General features: G+C 45.5%; 1 protein-coding gene across 5 annotated transcripts in view; it reads left to right on the top strand.

Moving 5' to 3' along the window:
- The first annotated feature begins 6,277 nt into the window (after positions 1-6,277).
- Positions 6,278-15,058, top strand: part of CCSER2 (coiled-coil serine rich protein 2) — a 133,870-nt gene continuing 125,089 nt past the window's right edge. For 2 of the 5 annotated variants that reach the window (XM_083146336.1, XM_083146335.1), the window contains exon 1: positions 6,278-6,592. The gene's annotated coding sequence lies outside the window, so the exon portion shown is untranslated. The remainder of the gene's footprint in view (positions 6,593-15,058) is intronic. The other 3 variants (XM_083146330.1, XM_083146334.1, XM_083146332.1) reach the window with 3 other exon arrangements.

Genomic DNA, 15,058 nt, shown 5'->3' on the forward strand with positions numbered 1-15,058 from the left:
ACATGACTAAAAAACAGTTGAACAGGTCTGCAATTTCAACAAACACATGTGTAAACAACAGTCAGTAAATCATCACGTTAACTATATAGGTCAATTGTAAATTAAAAATATTGTGGAAAGTGCAATTTTTTCTACTGTAGAAAAATCAGTCACAGATTTATATTTTCCCCTAAAGCTGCTTTCGATCTCAGTGGCTGTTTACATAAAGATCAGGAAATGGTTCTGGCAAATCCTGCTTTTTTCGATCCACTCTCCGTACTTCCCCTAAATTCTAACGACTCACTTTGCGTGTAAATCCTTGCTAACCATTCACTACACCCTTGCTGTGTGGCTTTGGTGTATACAATAGCAAATAATTGCTTAATTGGTATTGTATGCACTTCTGACTCAAAATGACACAAAACACATAAATGATACAAAACGCATAAAACATTTTTATAGTCGAGCATTCTAATAATGTTTATACTACTCATTTATTATTCTGGTAAAATACATATTATAGACTGAACTGTCATGACTGTATCAATCTACTGTATCTGGATATTAATTTATTATTATTATTTATTTAAAAAAAATCTATGTACAGTATCTGGATATTAATAATTCCAGTCTTCATATGTATAACACAAAAGTTTTCTAAAAAAAAACATTCAAAAAGAGATAACTTTAGGATACTGTCCCTTGAGGTACTATTTCCTAATGATAAATGTATCTATTTTATTGTGCATAAAGATACATGTAACAAAATTGTTTCCAATGATTTGTCACAGTTAACAACTACTGTAGTTAGTATGTGTTAACAGAATAGATACATCTAGAAAAGATGCCCGTGGAGGGTGGATTACCACTGTGTCATATTTCATATATAAACATTGGATACTCCATGAGTGCATTCCTCCTCCCACAGGGTAAATATTGTAGATAGATAAGAGAAGTAGTAAAAGATCTAACAGATATGAGCCTGATTCAAAACGGTTAGCAAGGCTTCTGTTTTTGCAGATGGATAAAACCATGTTGCACTGCAGGTGGGGCAGATGTAACATTTGTTTCTGTGCTGCTTTATTTTTACACTGCAATTTAGATTTCAGTTTGAACACGCCCTACCTAAATCTAAAGGTGGGTACACAGTTGCCGATATGATGGCCATTCAGTTGAACAGCTGATATATCGATTGATAGTGTGTACTATCAATATATAATACAGCCGATGCCCCATCGTGCTGTGTGTGTAGGGGCGATCCGCCGACAGGCCAAACAGCCGCACCTGGAGCTGCCAGTGATTGACAGCTCAGTAAGCGGGTGCATGCAAATGCGACTGCCCATTTGGGATGTCAGTCCCGACGGATCAGGCAGCATATATCGAGAACATGCTGCCCGATCCGTCTGCAGATATGCAGTATCTGCTAGTGTGTACTCAGCTTTGCTCTCTGCACACAGGGGTGCCGAGAGGGGGGGGGGGGGGGGGAGCAGGTACACTTTACCCGGGCCTGGGCCTGTCAGGGGGGCCCTGGTCTAGACACACAGTTTTTTTTTTATTTGGTGGGTCTGAGTGAGCCGGAGTCAGCTGTTCAGCGGTGGCATTGGGAGTGCGGATGTGGGCGGATGTGGGCCGGCGTGGGGGGCAGCAGCATCAGAGGTCCTTTTGAGCATCGTTCCGCTCTCCGACTCCAGGGCCTGCTGAGAGCCCACCACGTGACTTTGGAGTTTACCGTGGCTCGACGACAGGAGGATACTTAGGGTAGGTAGTCCCTAAGTGCTGGGAGGAACTTGGTCAGAGAGAGGCCATCTCCCGTGGGAGTACCACCCACTCTGCAGAATTATTATTATTATTATAATTTTATTTATAAGGCGCCACAAGTGTTTCGCAGTGCCGTACAAAGGAATCCAGCCCACCCCACTCCCCACATTCATATCCCAGCCGCCACCAGCCAGTGCCCTGTCTCCAGCCCAGCAATACCAGACCTGGTTCCCCACCCATGTCCAGGTTAGGGTTACCACCTCATGCCTTTAATTCCGGACACATATTAATTAAACAGGTTCTGTGGCTGGCGGACTTCAAGACTCCATTTCAACTGTTTTTCTAAACAGCCACAGAACCTGTGTAATTAATATGTGTCCGGAATTAAAGGGATGAGTTGGTCCCCCTAGTCCAGGTCACTGTGTTCCAAGGTGGAAAGTGGGTGGCTGATTGCTCTGTGTCTGCTGCCTCCCTGCATGCTGCTGGGGCTCTGTCAGCATGTAACCCCTGGCAGAGCATGTACTGTAACTCCATGACAATGAGCATGTTAACCCGTCAGAGCATGTAACCCATGGCAACGAGCATGTTAACCCCTGGCAGAGAATGTTAACCCCTTGCAGAGCAGGTTAATCCCATGGCAACGAGAATGCTAACCCCCTAATATGCAATGACCATTACAGTGTGTGGAATAACTTGTAATGGGCATTACGGCATGTGGTAAAATATGTAATAGGTATTACGGTGTATGGCATAATGTGTACTGCCCACTACGGTGTGTGGCATAACATGTAATGAGCTTTATGGCATGTGGTATAATATGTAATGGGTGTGTTACATGTGTAATAGGCATTACGGTGTAAATTTTTCTCCCTGTATCCACCTTGGAAACAGTGGTGTAACAACGGGTCCGCAGGGAGTTTCGTCCGTAAGGGCCCCAGGAAGTTGTTGTACTGGGGCCCAGGATTTCTCTTGTCGGCCCTGTCTGCAAGTTACATCTGCCTCACCTGCAGTGCAGCATGGTTTTGTCATCTGCAAAAATTGCAGCCTTGCTAATAGGTCTGAATCAGGCCCAATGTGAGGCAATGAGCCTTCAAAAAGTGATCAAATGGAGAGTGATAAACAGCCAGCCAATCAGCTCCTAATTACCATGCTACAGACTGGGTTTGAAAAATGTCAGGTAGGATCAGATTGGCTGGCTGTTATCACTCTGCACTTTATCACTTTTTGAAACTCGATACATCTGGTCCAGTATTACATTACTAAACAGACATTGGGCCTGATTCATCAAGGCTAAGCAGCGGGGGTTCGCTGCTTAGCGAGCCCGGAAACACCACCACCTAGCCGAACGCCCCCACAACTGAAAGTCAGTACCAAGCAAGGGGATGTACGCATCCCCTCGCATGAGGCCGGAGGCGCTAGAAATCATTTCAATGGTCGCCAACCATCAAATGATTTCTCTTACCTTCACAAATAAACATCAATCTGAACTGACCTTTATTTCCGTTGTGTCCGCTGAAGAGGGGGCGAGTGCTGAGGGCAGGCTCACCCGTGTTCCCAGGGGAATGCCCAGCACTTTCATGGTGATGCCAATAAACCATTGGGCATTTCCGGCATACTCCTCTTCCTCTCCTACCCCCCACCATCAGAAAGGATACGAGTTCGGCCCAGTCCGATAAGTATAGATTCTATAGAATCACCCTCCTTCTTTCGTGACAGCATCAAGTGCTGTGTGCTAATCTGAGCAAAAGCATAAGTGGTAAATTTACTAAGATTGGAGTTCTATTGAAGATGTCCACCTTGGATGGGTGGACTAAGAGGAATACCCCATCCAGTTCTAACCCCCCACATTTATTAGTGTTTGGATCCGGACCAGTCTCTCCCCCCCCCCCCCCCCCCCCATTTCTGCCACATTTCCACTGTGACTGTGAGTAAACGATTGGATGCCTTCCATCTGAGGCCCATATTTGCCCTACCCAGGACAGAGGTATTACACCAGGAGATTGCCACTCCACAAAAGTACCTGCCATCGTTACCACATCTGGGCACATTGGAAACAAAATACCAGCTACTACTTGAGAGACATTCTAGGAACGGACCCATCCATTTGAAGTTTTTTATCTATACAGTACCGTATGAACTGGACTTTAAATATCCCTTATATTTTTTCACATTCCTCTTTTCTTAATATCCCTCCCCCCCCTCTCTGCTACTGAGGTAAAGGGGAGTTAATTGTTTTATGGTTTACATTAAATAAGCATTTTTTACATCTTTGGCACATTATTCCTCTTATTCATTGTTATTTCACTGTGTTTAGCGCAGTGTATTTTTGTGTTCTTTCTATCTATCCGGGGGCCATCTACCCCCTTTTCCACACTGCAGCTTGGCAGAGCAACCTATATTTATCACGCCCCCTACACCAGTGGATATTCCTTTACCCACTACCTCTCCAGCATCACATAAAAGGGTCTACATAACATTTTTTTTTTTTTTAGTGTCCATGTCGACTCTTTTCCTGCGATTGAGGCAGTGGCAGCTCTTATCCTTGCGGAGGAGGGGGCTACCCCCCCCCCCCCCTCCGATGCCGGTCCCCTGCATGGGGCCAGCGCATGTGCAATAACTTCATACATATTGTGCATGCGCTGGCCCAAGCCTCCATATTCAGATTCCTGGGTCCGGCGCATGCGTAGTATCGTCCGCGGTACTGCGCATGTGCAGAACCTGTTTTTGGGGCTGCCCCGCATTTGCACACAGAGAGGCATCCCGGAGGGAGGGAAAACCTACCAATGGGACTGCCTTGAGTGACTGGCAGGTCGGACTTCCAATAGGAAGTCACTGCCAGTCACATTGATGCCAGACCGCATCTGGCTTCACTTAGTCAGAGAGCAGTGGTGGATTTTACCTGGGAGCATTACATGCAACTCCTCCAGAGGCCTGGCAACAGGGGGTTTAGGGGGACAATTGTGACCAGTTCTGACGATTCTGAGGGGCCCCAGAGGCAGAGCAGGGCTGCTGCAGCAGTTATGTATGCCATCTGTGCCCCACCACAGCCATCCATCTACCCTGTATTATCTGTGTGGTCCCGCCTTTTCACATGTTGACATTTCCCACATGTTAATTGACTGTCAACCTATACATTGTCTGACAGCCATATGAATATTCAGAAGAATCACAATTGTGGATAGATTCATAAAGCCCCGCCCTCTTTTCCCAAGTTCACTCCCCGTTTCGGAGCCAAGCAGGAGTCCTGGCTTCCGAGTTGAAAATGTTGGGAGGTATGCTCCTGAGTGTGGCTGCTGAACATATGGTAACAATATTGTACAGTGTGTATGCACTATATCGTTTATCCAGGAGGTCCAGGTAGTTCAAGGGAAAATCATTACTGATTTTGTTCATGGACGATATTGTCTAATGCTGGGGTAGCCAACCCTAGTCCTCGAGAGCTACCAACAGTGCATGTTTTGCAGGTCTCCTCACAGAATCACAAGTGAGCTAATTAGCTCCATCTGTGTATCTTTTAAAATGTGTCAGTCATTAATGAGTGCAGCTGTGCAGCAGCTAGGTTGTCTGGAAAATGTGCACTGTTGGTAGCTCTCGAGGGCTAGGGTTGGCTACCACTGGTCTAATGCTAGTTATAATAGGAGAGAAAGGATGAACCAATCAGATCACAGCTCATATTTTTCACGCTGTATTTCAAAAATGACAGCCCAGGTGCCCATACACTAGAGTGACTTCTCAGAGAGGACAAGTCGCCGTGATCCCCCTTGAACTGCCCGGGAACCCCCCTTGGTGGCAGGAATCCATACGATACACCATATGCGTTTGCAGTTCATTTACATACGATTTATTGTATTCAATCCCAGCCAAGCTTGCCAATGCAATATATTGATCGTGCAGCCCTCGCAATCTTTATGCACCAATGCAAAGCTCATGGGACCGCGTATCGCATCTGATATCAAGCACATTCGATTTGGACACTTTCCACCCAGTTTATTGGATAAAACTGACCAAATTAACATGGAATCGCCCTAGTGTATGGGCACCTTAATGTGGGGTACACACAAGAACGATTTGGCCAAAAATAACCAAATTTAGATACCATCTCGACCAATTATATGTAAATTGGGCATGTTTTGGGCCATTTCAGACCCAAAACCGATGCGCCGCCCCGCTGGTCGTTAGGTCATTTCTCCAGTTCTACCTGCAGCAGATAGGATCTGAAAAACAACCATTCAACCACACACGGTCAGATGTGCCTTAAGATGCGATCCACGATCCGATCGGATCGCAAGGCACATCCGATTTCCATACAATCTTGACTATATAGTGCAGATCTGCACTATATGCATGCACGCCAGACATTGCCCGGGGGCGAGTCCGTGTGTGAGTCACCCCGCCCCCCCTGCTCCGGTCCATGCCATTGCCTCCCAGCTGGGATGACTGAGGCATTGAAGACGGAACGATACAGCGAATGGGAGGAGTATGAGCACCACGGCTAGTGTGCCACGTGACGTGCCCGAGCTCCCAGCTGCATGACACCGCTGTCGCGGGGCGCGCATGCGTGCTCTCCCCGCAACGTCACTCGCGGGTGCCCGCGAACAGGGAGCGAGCACTGGCCGGTGTCCCCGGTGTCCTGACTGAGCCTGAGGTAGAGGGCAGCCGCGAGACAGAAAGGCGAGAGCGGAGTCACGTGAGCAGGTGAGGGGGAGAGACGGGAGACCGTGTACGGCGGCGGAGGAGGATGGCGGATGCGATGCCCATCACCCGCTCTGCTCCCCACGTATCACCGCTATACTAGGGTAAAGGAGGTATGTGAGCCCGACACAGGAAGCGGCTGCCGGGCACCTCCAGTCCAGAGGTAGGTCTGCGCCAGCTGTGTGGGGGAGGAGCTACTGGTGATGACGGGGACAAGGGGCATCTCACCCAGGAGGAAAGCACTGACGTTATACCTCATATAGCCAGTGTATGGTGGCAGCCAGCCTGGGCATGGGTTATATCCAATGGCTCTATATATACATGTGACATGAAGACATCACAACCCAGCTGCTGCCATTTACAGTATGCATGTACCCTGGCTCACCTTCATTGGCAAACACCCATACTGTGCCCTCTGTCTACCTGACACATGCAATCTATGTACTGCCTACATACTGTACTAGCTGTGAGAAGGGATACATGGGGCAGGTAGGGCACAAGTATGGTTACACATGCCTACTGTGCCACTGCCTTTAAGTTTTTGTTTCAATGTTTGCACATGCCACCATGGATCCCCCAATTAGTGTGTTGCGTATGCTTGCATGGCTCACAAGCTTGGCTGCTGCTGCTGCGCTCGGCACACTTGACGTTTCCAATCGGAGTCCACATGGATGTTAAAGTATGGAAAAAGTAAAATATAAAATGGGTAGAAAATAAAGCATATTGCCATTTTCATGTGTCAACCTTTTGTTTATGTCGGCCTATGAACCAGATACCTTTCGCCCTAAGTATACAACCAGACTACTTTTTATAATCTACATTGGGCTAGATTCTCTAAACTTCAAAAGTGATAAAATGGAGAGTGATAAACAGCCAGCCAGGCAGCTCCTACCTGCCATGTCACAGACTGTGTTTGAAAAATGTCAGACAGGAGCTGATTGGCTGGCTGTTTATCACTTTCCATTTTATCACTTTTGAAGCTAAAGGTGCGTACACACAAGGACGATTTTGTACAATATCGTGGGAAATATGGTCGCTAAGCGACCATATTGCCCACGATGGGAGTGTGCACCGGCGATATATCGCCGGGTGCGCGCTCCCGTTTTTACCCCTGTAGTGATCGCTGGTCGCAGGAACATGCTCCTGCGACCAGCTGATTTCCACTGCCGGGCTCCCCCAGCAGTTTCTTTTTCATCAGCGACCATCTCTGGTCGCTGATGAAAAGGAGAAACTGAGCAATATATGGCTGAGCAATATATCTCCCCCGTGTGTACGGGGCTTTAGAGAATCTGGCCCATTATGAGTTATGAGAAGTTCTTAGCTGATCTTGTGAGAGCATTGAGTATGACGGGAAGCTATGGCTCACCCAGAGGCTTTGGCACAACTTTTGGTTCTGTAATGTAGGTCAGCATGTTCTGTGTAAGTCTTGTGAATTTATTTGTACTAGTCTTGTGTGAATATGTGGCCACTTAATGATGACTAGTTTGGCATTCTTAAGGTGCAATACACACCATGTGTTTTCCAATAGATCCCATCGCATCTAGTTCAAAACAAATGTGATGTGCTAAAGCAGTGTGCGTTTTGATCTAGATGCAATCTAGTCCAAAAAGTATGTGTAGCACATACCTGTTGTACTATGCGATGTGATGTGCATGGGAGGGAGCATCACAAGCCCAAACGCTCAGTGTGTGTGGGCACCTTTAGTTCTATTAGATCTTATCTGCCGCTAAATTTGTATTTGGACATTACTCTTTCTAATAAAACTGTTTTAGGATCATTTCCCGTCAAGTTTAACCTTACACAATGAACATTCCTCTACTGTACTTCCTTTTTCATTCCAAGGGGGGGATCCTTCCCTGGATATCTACATTCTTAACTCATGATTGCCTGGAGTTTGTTTGTTCTCTTAAACTGTGGTTCTGGATACAATTGAAACTTTGGGCAGATTTATCTGTAAGGTAAAGACAGCTGTTCTGTCCTGTTACAGTGGAAGTTGTAAGATAAGACAAGGCTCGGCCTATACTTAAGTTGAGTTCTCTTTAATGCATTGTCTGGGAGGTAAGGAATATGTAATTCGTTGTCATTAGGCAAATAGATATTGAATGATTCATTTTAAATACTTGGAAAATATGTTGCATAATGAGGTAGCAATAAATTGGTAATTAGTACTTAGGACCTTGTAATCGTACAGTACACTGTGTAACCATATCTGTTATTTGGATAGTGGGGGGGAAAAAGCAAGTAGTCAGGGCCATTTTAATAGAAAACTAAAGGAATGTTTTGTCAGGGTTTACCATATTTCCTGACAATTAGTGAACTAAACGGGCCTACACACATGGACATATGCTGAGCGTTTGCTCAGAACACTCAGTATGATCGCTCCGCACACAGCTATGTGTTAGCACTGTGTGCTGAGCGAACTGTCAGGGCCAGTTTTCTCCAGTTGATTTCCAGCATGCTGGATATTAATCGTCAGGCGATGGCGCCGCGCATCGCTATGGCCCTTACACACGGAGCGATGTAGGGGCATTTTCGAAGCGATCTATTGAGATTGTATAGAAAATGCCCATAAATCGCTCCATGTATAGGCCCCATTAAAGGAACTGCCATCTCTCATTCCACACCCTTAATGTTGGATATGACATGTACCTGAATGGGTATTTTAAGCTGAGTATACACCAGAACAGTATCTTGCCAACTAGTTTGGTGGTTGGAATGGTAATTCAGACAGTGTGTGGGAGTAAATGATAATAGCTCATCTGCGCCCACACATCAAAAAAGTACTAACTAATCTTGTAGATTACTAACTCCTCCTTCCCAACTTAGTACTTTATACCAGGCAACTATGGCCCTCCAGCTGTTGTGAAACTACACATGATGGAACTTGTAGTTTCTTAACAGCTGGAGGGCCATAGTTTGGACATACCTGACTGGCAGTGTCTGTGTGTGGTATCTACACATTAGATGGACAATAGGTCAAAAGTTTGATATAGAAATGGTAACACCAGACTTTTTTTTTTTCTTTCAGTAGTGTAAACAAAGACCTTTGTAAGCTCGCTATACTTGCCACGCTTCAGGTAAGGTGGCTCGCTCTACTACAGCTCACCTCAGGTTACTATTCCCAGTCGTAGTCCACGGAGATGGTATATAAAGCAAAAGTTGAATAAAAAAACAAAACATGAAAACATGAAAACAAAACTTGTTCACCCTTGTCATGTCTACCTTTTGTACCTGTCGGCCTTTTACCATGTGCACCTATTGTGTTTGTGTGTGGACCATATTGGGTCAACTATTGACAGTCTAACTTGGTGATGGAGAACCTTACTACGCCAAGCTGTTGTTGAACTACACTTCCCAGCATGCCCTGCAACAGTCTTGCCATTTGGCCATGGTAAAACTGTTGCAGGGCATGCTGGGATGTGTAGTTCAACAACTGCAGGAGTGCCAAGGTGTTCATCACTAGTCTAAGTAAACACTGTCTATCTACATACTTTGGATCCCCAGTGTCTGGCTACTTTTTCGCTAGCTGTACCTATAAGTTTGGGCTCCTGATTACCTGGGAGCTCAGCGATGGAGCTTCTGTTGCTTCTGCTGCATGTCCCCTCTGTTCATGTAGCCCCTGGCATACTGCACCACTGCTCCCATTGCCATCTAGCTTGATGTTCAGTGTAGTGGTGTTGCTGTGTCAAACTGGTGATGCGTGTAATTGGCAATGCAGAGATCATATTGTATCTGTAATGTTTGCACAGGAGACCCAGCCGTGACATTCCAAGTATCTCCTAGTCCAGTGATGGCTAATCTTGACACTGCAGCTGTTGTTGAACTACACATCACTCCATGCCCTGCTATAGTTTTACTATTTGGCCATGCTAAAACTGATGCAGTGCATGCTGGGATGTGTAGTTCAACAACAGCTGGAATGTCAAGGTTAGCCAGTACAGCCACAATAGTACGTCACACCACAGGAACTCTTGGTTTAGCCGTTTTATGGTAAACCCGTTTCCACACTATTTCATTGCTGCCAGGTAGATTGCTTTGCAGCTAAATGTTTTCTCTACAGATGTGGCCACATGCATCTCAGGGTATCAAAAGTTATATGGCAAAAAAACAGTCACACTGCATTTAAAAACAATGAGTGCAGTGTGACTCTGTAGTGCTGATCAATTTTGTGTGAGACTTTCCCATTAAAATGAAACTTATACTCAAGCAATTTTAATAGGATGTATGAGCAGCTTCTGCTAATGAAAGTAATACCCCTTTCACACCGCATAAATAACCCAGGTCACTCTGCGGTGTGAAAGAGCCTTTTGATAAATCCCGAGTCCAGCAACCAGACAATCCGACCCAGGTTAAAAGAAGTGTTGGTACTCTTTACCTAGCATGGCGCCCACGATTTTGATCGCAGGTAAAAAAATCGCGATTTCCCATAGGGAACAATGTTAAATGGCTCAATTGACCCGATTTTCATGTTCATTGCCTCAATTGACCCGATTTTTCCATAGGAAACAATGTTAAATGGCCCACAGAGGCCAAATAGCCACCCTGAAGTGTGAAATGGCCCCCACAATTGTTAACGCCACCCCACGATCAACGTGAACCCGAAGCGTGGCGAGGGGCGGCGGTACGCGTCCTACAACCTTTTCATACCCCCACTATCCACGTCGGCGTGGAGTTGAGAATAGAATAGTGTGGCGAGCGCAGCGAGCCACCGAGCCCGAAGCGTGGCGAGTGTACGCGGATACCTTCACAGGTAAACGCGTCCCTTCGCGGGCTTCACAGGTATCCGCGTCCCCTCGCGGGGCTCCCCACGCTTCGGGCTCGGTGGCTCGCTGCGCTCGCCACACTATTCTATTCTCAACTCCACGCCGACGTGGATAGTGGGGGTATGAAAAGGTCGTAGGACGCGTACCACCGCCCCTCGCGGGCTCGCTGCGCTCGCCACGCTTCGGGTTCACGTTGATCGTGGGGTGGCGTTAACAATTGTGGGGGCCATTTCGCACTTCGGGGTGCCTATTTGGCCTCTGTGGGCCATTTAACATTGTTTCCTATGGAAAAATCAGGTCAATTGAGGCATTGAACAGGAAAATCGGGTCAATTGAGACATTTAACATTGTTCCCTATGGGAAATCGCGGGCATCGCGTCGGTCGCGTCGCACCCGGTTTTTTAGTGCATTCAATGCCCGCGATGGCCGCCGTGATAAATAAAGAGTACCGAAGTGTTTTACCAGGGTCGGGCCCATTTTAACCAAGGCAGACCTTAAACTATCCTATAGCAGAAATTAATAAAGCATGCCACTAATTGTCATTTTGTAAGAGGACAATCTAATTTCAGTGCTTGTTAGATTATTTAGAATGATGTAGATCAGGGCTGGGCAATTGCGGCCCTCCAGATTTTGAGGAACTACACATCCCAGCATGCCTTGCATCAGTTTCAGCATGGCCACATAGCAAAACTAATGCAAAGCATCCTGGGATGTGTAGTTCCTCAACATCTGGAGGGCCACAATTGCCCAGGCCTGGTGTAGATGGACACATTGGGCTTTATTCAGAGATGAATGTAGGTCTGCATAACCACACAGATCCACAATTATGGAGAATCTGTGTCTGTGTAGAACAGTCCTTGCTACAGTATATTGCACAGAGTTCCCCTTGCTGAGAACTAAGAAACTGTGGTGACATTGTCCCGTTTCTAGTGGGTGGAGAGCCATCTCGCAGGCTGCCTGGCCTCGCAGTCCCGCTTCTGTTTGCTAATTGTGGCTATACATAAGAAAGACCTGTCTTTGCTCTCTCACAGCTACATAGAACAGATAGCGACCGGTGGTCATGATGTTGGACGCCGAGTTGTGACGTTGGTCATAGTGCTGGAATCACCGTTCCATGCAGTAACATGCTGGAGTTGTCCCTGCGTGTCCCTTTTTTATATCGGACGGAAATAAAAAAGCTTCTTGCAAGCAGCATTGAATTTCTGTCCATTTCTAAATCCTAGTCTAATGATGTGAACATGCCAGCTGAAAAGGCCTTACTTTCTGCCAATTCTGATAGGCTTCAGGGTTGTGATCTGCAGATATGTTAATATAGTTATACTGAATACATCACAAGTTAGAGAGAAGGTTGCTGGTTAGATGTGTCATAAAAAGCTTGGTTAGTTATTTGGGGCACTGCTTTACGTTTTAGTTGGACAGACTAGTTGGACATTTATTTTGTGCGATGGGTAAAGAATGTTCTAAGTTCACTTATGTGCCATTCTCAGGAGCTCATGTTTTACCACATTTGGCCACACATTTACAGGTTACTGATTTTGAAGTTTGGGTACACTAACACGATACCTGCTGTAGACTTCTTATGAATAATACATTCGCATTAATGTATGTCACATTTGTGCAACATTTCTCTACTTGGCTGCAGGTACAAGTATCTGCTACTTACTATATTTCAAGTCATGTCCTTGTAGAAAATGTATAACATTTGACAAAGTTTGTTTTTTGTTTTGGCTACACGGCATTAAACTAAACACAAATGTTTGTGTTTTGGTAATGCTAGCTTAAATTGTAATTATTTAGGAAATGTAGCCTTTAAAGTCTCACTACAGCTTGGGACATCTCAGGAAATAGTACCACAGTTAATATTTTGGCATTAATGTCCACCATGATTGTACAATTATCTGTTTAATGGGTTTTATGCACAGGTGTCTTTAAACAGTGATTTGTGCATTTTTATTGATTGGTGGAGTCACTGTAGCAATGCTTACATGTTGACGGGTTCAACCAGTTTATTTCTGTTTTATGCAGCCTTAGGTCATTTTGAAAAGGATGCTGTCATCCTAACTCAACCTTCTGTTCCACACACAGATTTTAAGCCCCTGTGTCACCCATGACTTTCTGTCATCAAACTGCAGAATGTAAGCTCTCGCGAATAGATGCATCTTAACTTTCCTCAACCGTACCATCTTCTCATCCTCTCAAACAGCAGCACTGAGCATTCTGGTTCAGCAGACATTGCCATTGGGAGTATGATGACAGTTTATGTAGTAATGCTTATACAGTATGGCCTGAATCCTGCATTGTTTTGAATTGTATGAGGTGACTCAATTTTCTTGTGCCTGTAGCTCCCATCTAAACAGTTAAGCAATATTCAACTGTATGTTTTGCTGGGCACAAGTTACTGGGATCAGTACGTGAGCTGGTGGGTGGTGAGCCCAGGTGCAAAATTATTATTTGGGCCCCCCTCATCCATCCTAACTGCAGTTCAGAATATGCTACATGGCAGTGGGTGACAGGGAGAGGCAGAGTGTGACAGGGAAAAGCAATGGGTGAGAGGAGCAGTAGTGGGCCCCTTAGTCTTTAAGGGCCCAATGTATTGCACCTCTGAATGGGCTCCCCAGTAACGCTCCCATATGCACTAGGATTATACACATAAACTGGCTAAACTTGTTCAAGCTATTGATCTATCGATCTATATTATTTAGATCGACAGAGAGATGGCAGTCTTGCTGGAGGTTCATACCATGTCACTCCTTACAATTGACACTGGCTAGAAATTAAGAGAGCACTCACCAGACTTTCACTTTATCATGTTTAATGGAATATCAGGTTAAAAAGGTTATTCTACGTTTTAGGCGTGGTTGTGCCCTTTTGTCAAGACCAGACTGGTAATCATCTTATAGTGGTGACAGACATTTGGTTGGCTCAGTAAGAGAACATCGCAGCTTACCGAGCATCAGAGAAGCTGCCCCACCGAATACCTGTTGCCTGCAGCGAATATCCTGGTATGTGTAATGAGAACACATCCCCTTCAGGAGAAATCATTCCATAGTTGCCGACCAACAAATGATTTACATAGTTACATAGTAGTTAAGGCTGTGTCCATCTAGTTCAACCTAGGTTATTATAATAGATTATCCATTGCTTTATAGTATGTTCTGATATTTTAAGACAGATTATGTTTCTTATTTGTTCCCATGGATGTTTTTAACCAGTAAGTGTTTGTCCAACCTTATTTTGAATGTATTTATTGAGTCAACCGACACCACCTCTCGAGGAAGAGAGGGGGTGGATTTCTTCTGCCTTTGCAAATAAAAGTCAGTCTCAACTAACTTTTATTTGCGGGCTCCTGGATAAAGACAGGTTTGGCAGCCGATGTCACATGACATCAGCCTCCCCATGTACCCATGGGAACGCCCATAAAACGCTGGGCGTTGCAATGGCCCACAAACGCCCCAGCGTAACTCGCCACGGCTGTTTGCTGTCAGGGTTTGCTCATGTGCAGGAATGCGCTAGCACAAACCCCCACCATTGGGGCAGGGGCCGAATTCGGATCACTACAAGTGAACCAGAATCGACTCCATAGTTCAGTGAGTGATGGACTCCCAAAATGTAAGCCTTTAGCCTGGGAATTCGGAATTGGGGCTAGTCTGTTTCTCTTTGTTACCATGTACTGCTCATTATTAATTTGGAATTCTCCAAGAGGGTAGCAATATCTACTGCCATTTTTGTTAAATATGTCTAATCTCTGGGTATGTGTCTGTCCCCAAACTTACTGTATTTTGGCTAAAAACATTAGGAGGCAGACTGCTCCTTTACAGATAGACTTCATAACACAAGATCATTTAGTTCCACAGCCACTAACACTT

The sequence above is a fragment of the Crinia signifera genome, chromosome 6 (genome assembly GCF_055691185.1).
Source record: "Crinia signifera chromosome 6, ASM5569118v1, whole genome shotgun sequence".
NCBI lineage: Eukaryota > Metazoa > Chordata > Amphibia > Anura > Myobatrachidae > Crinia > Crinia signifera.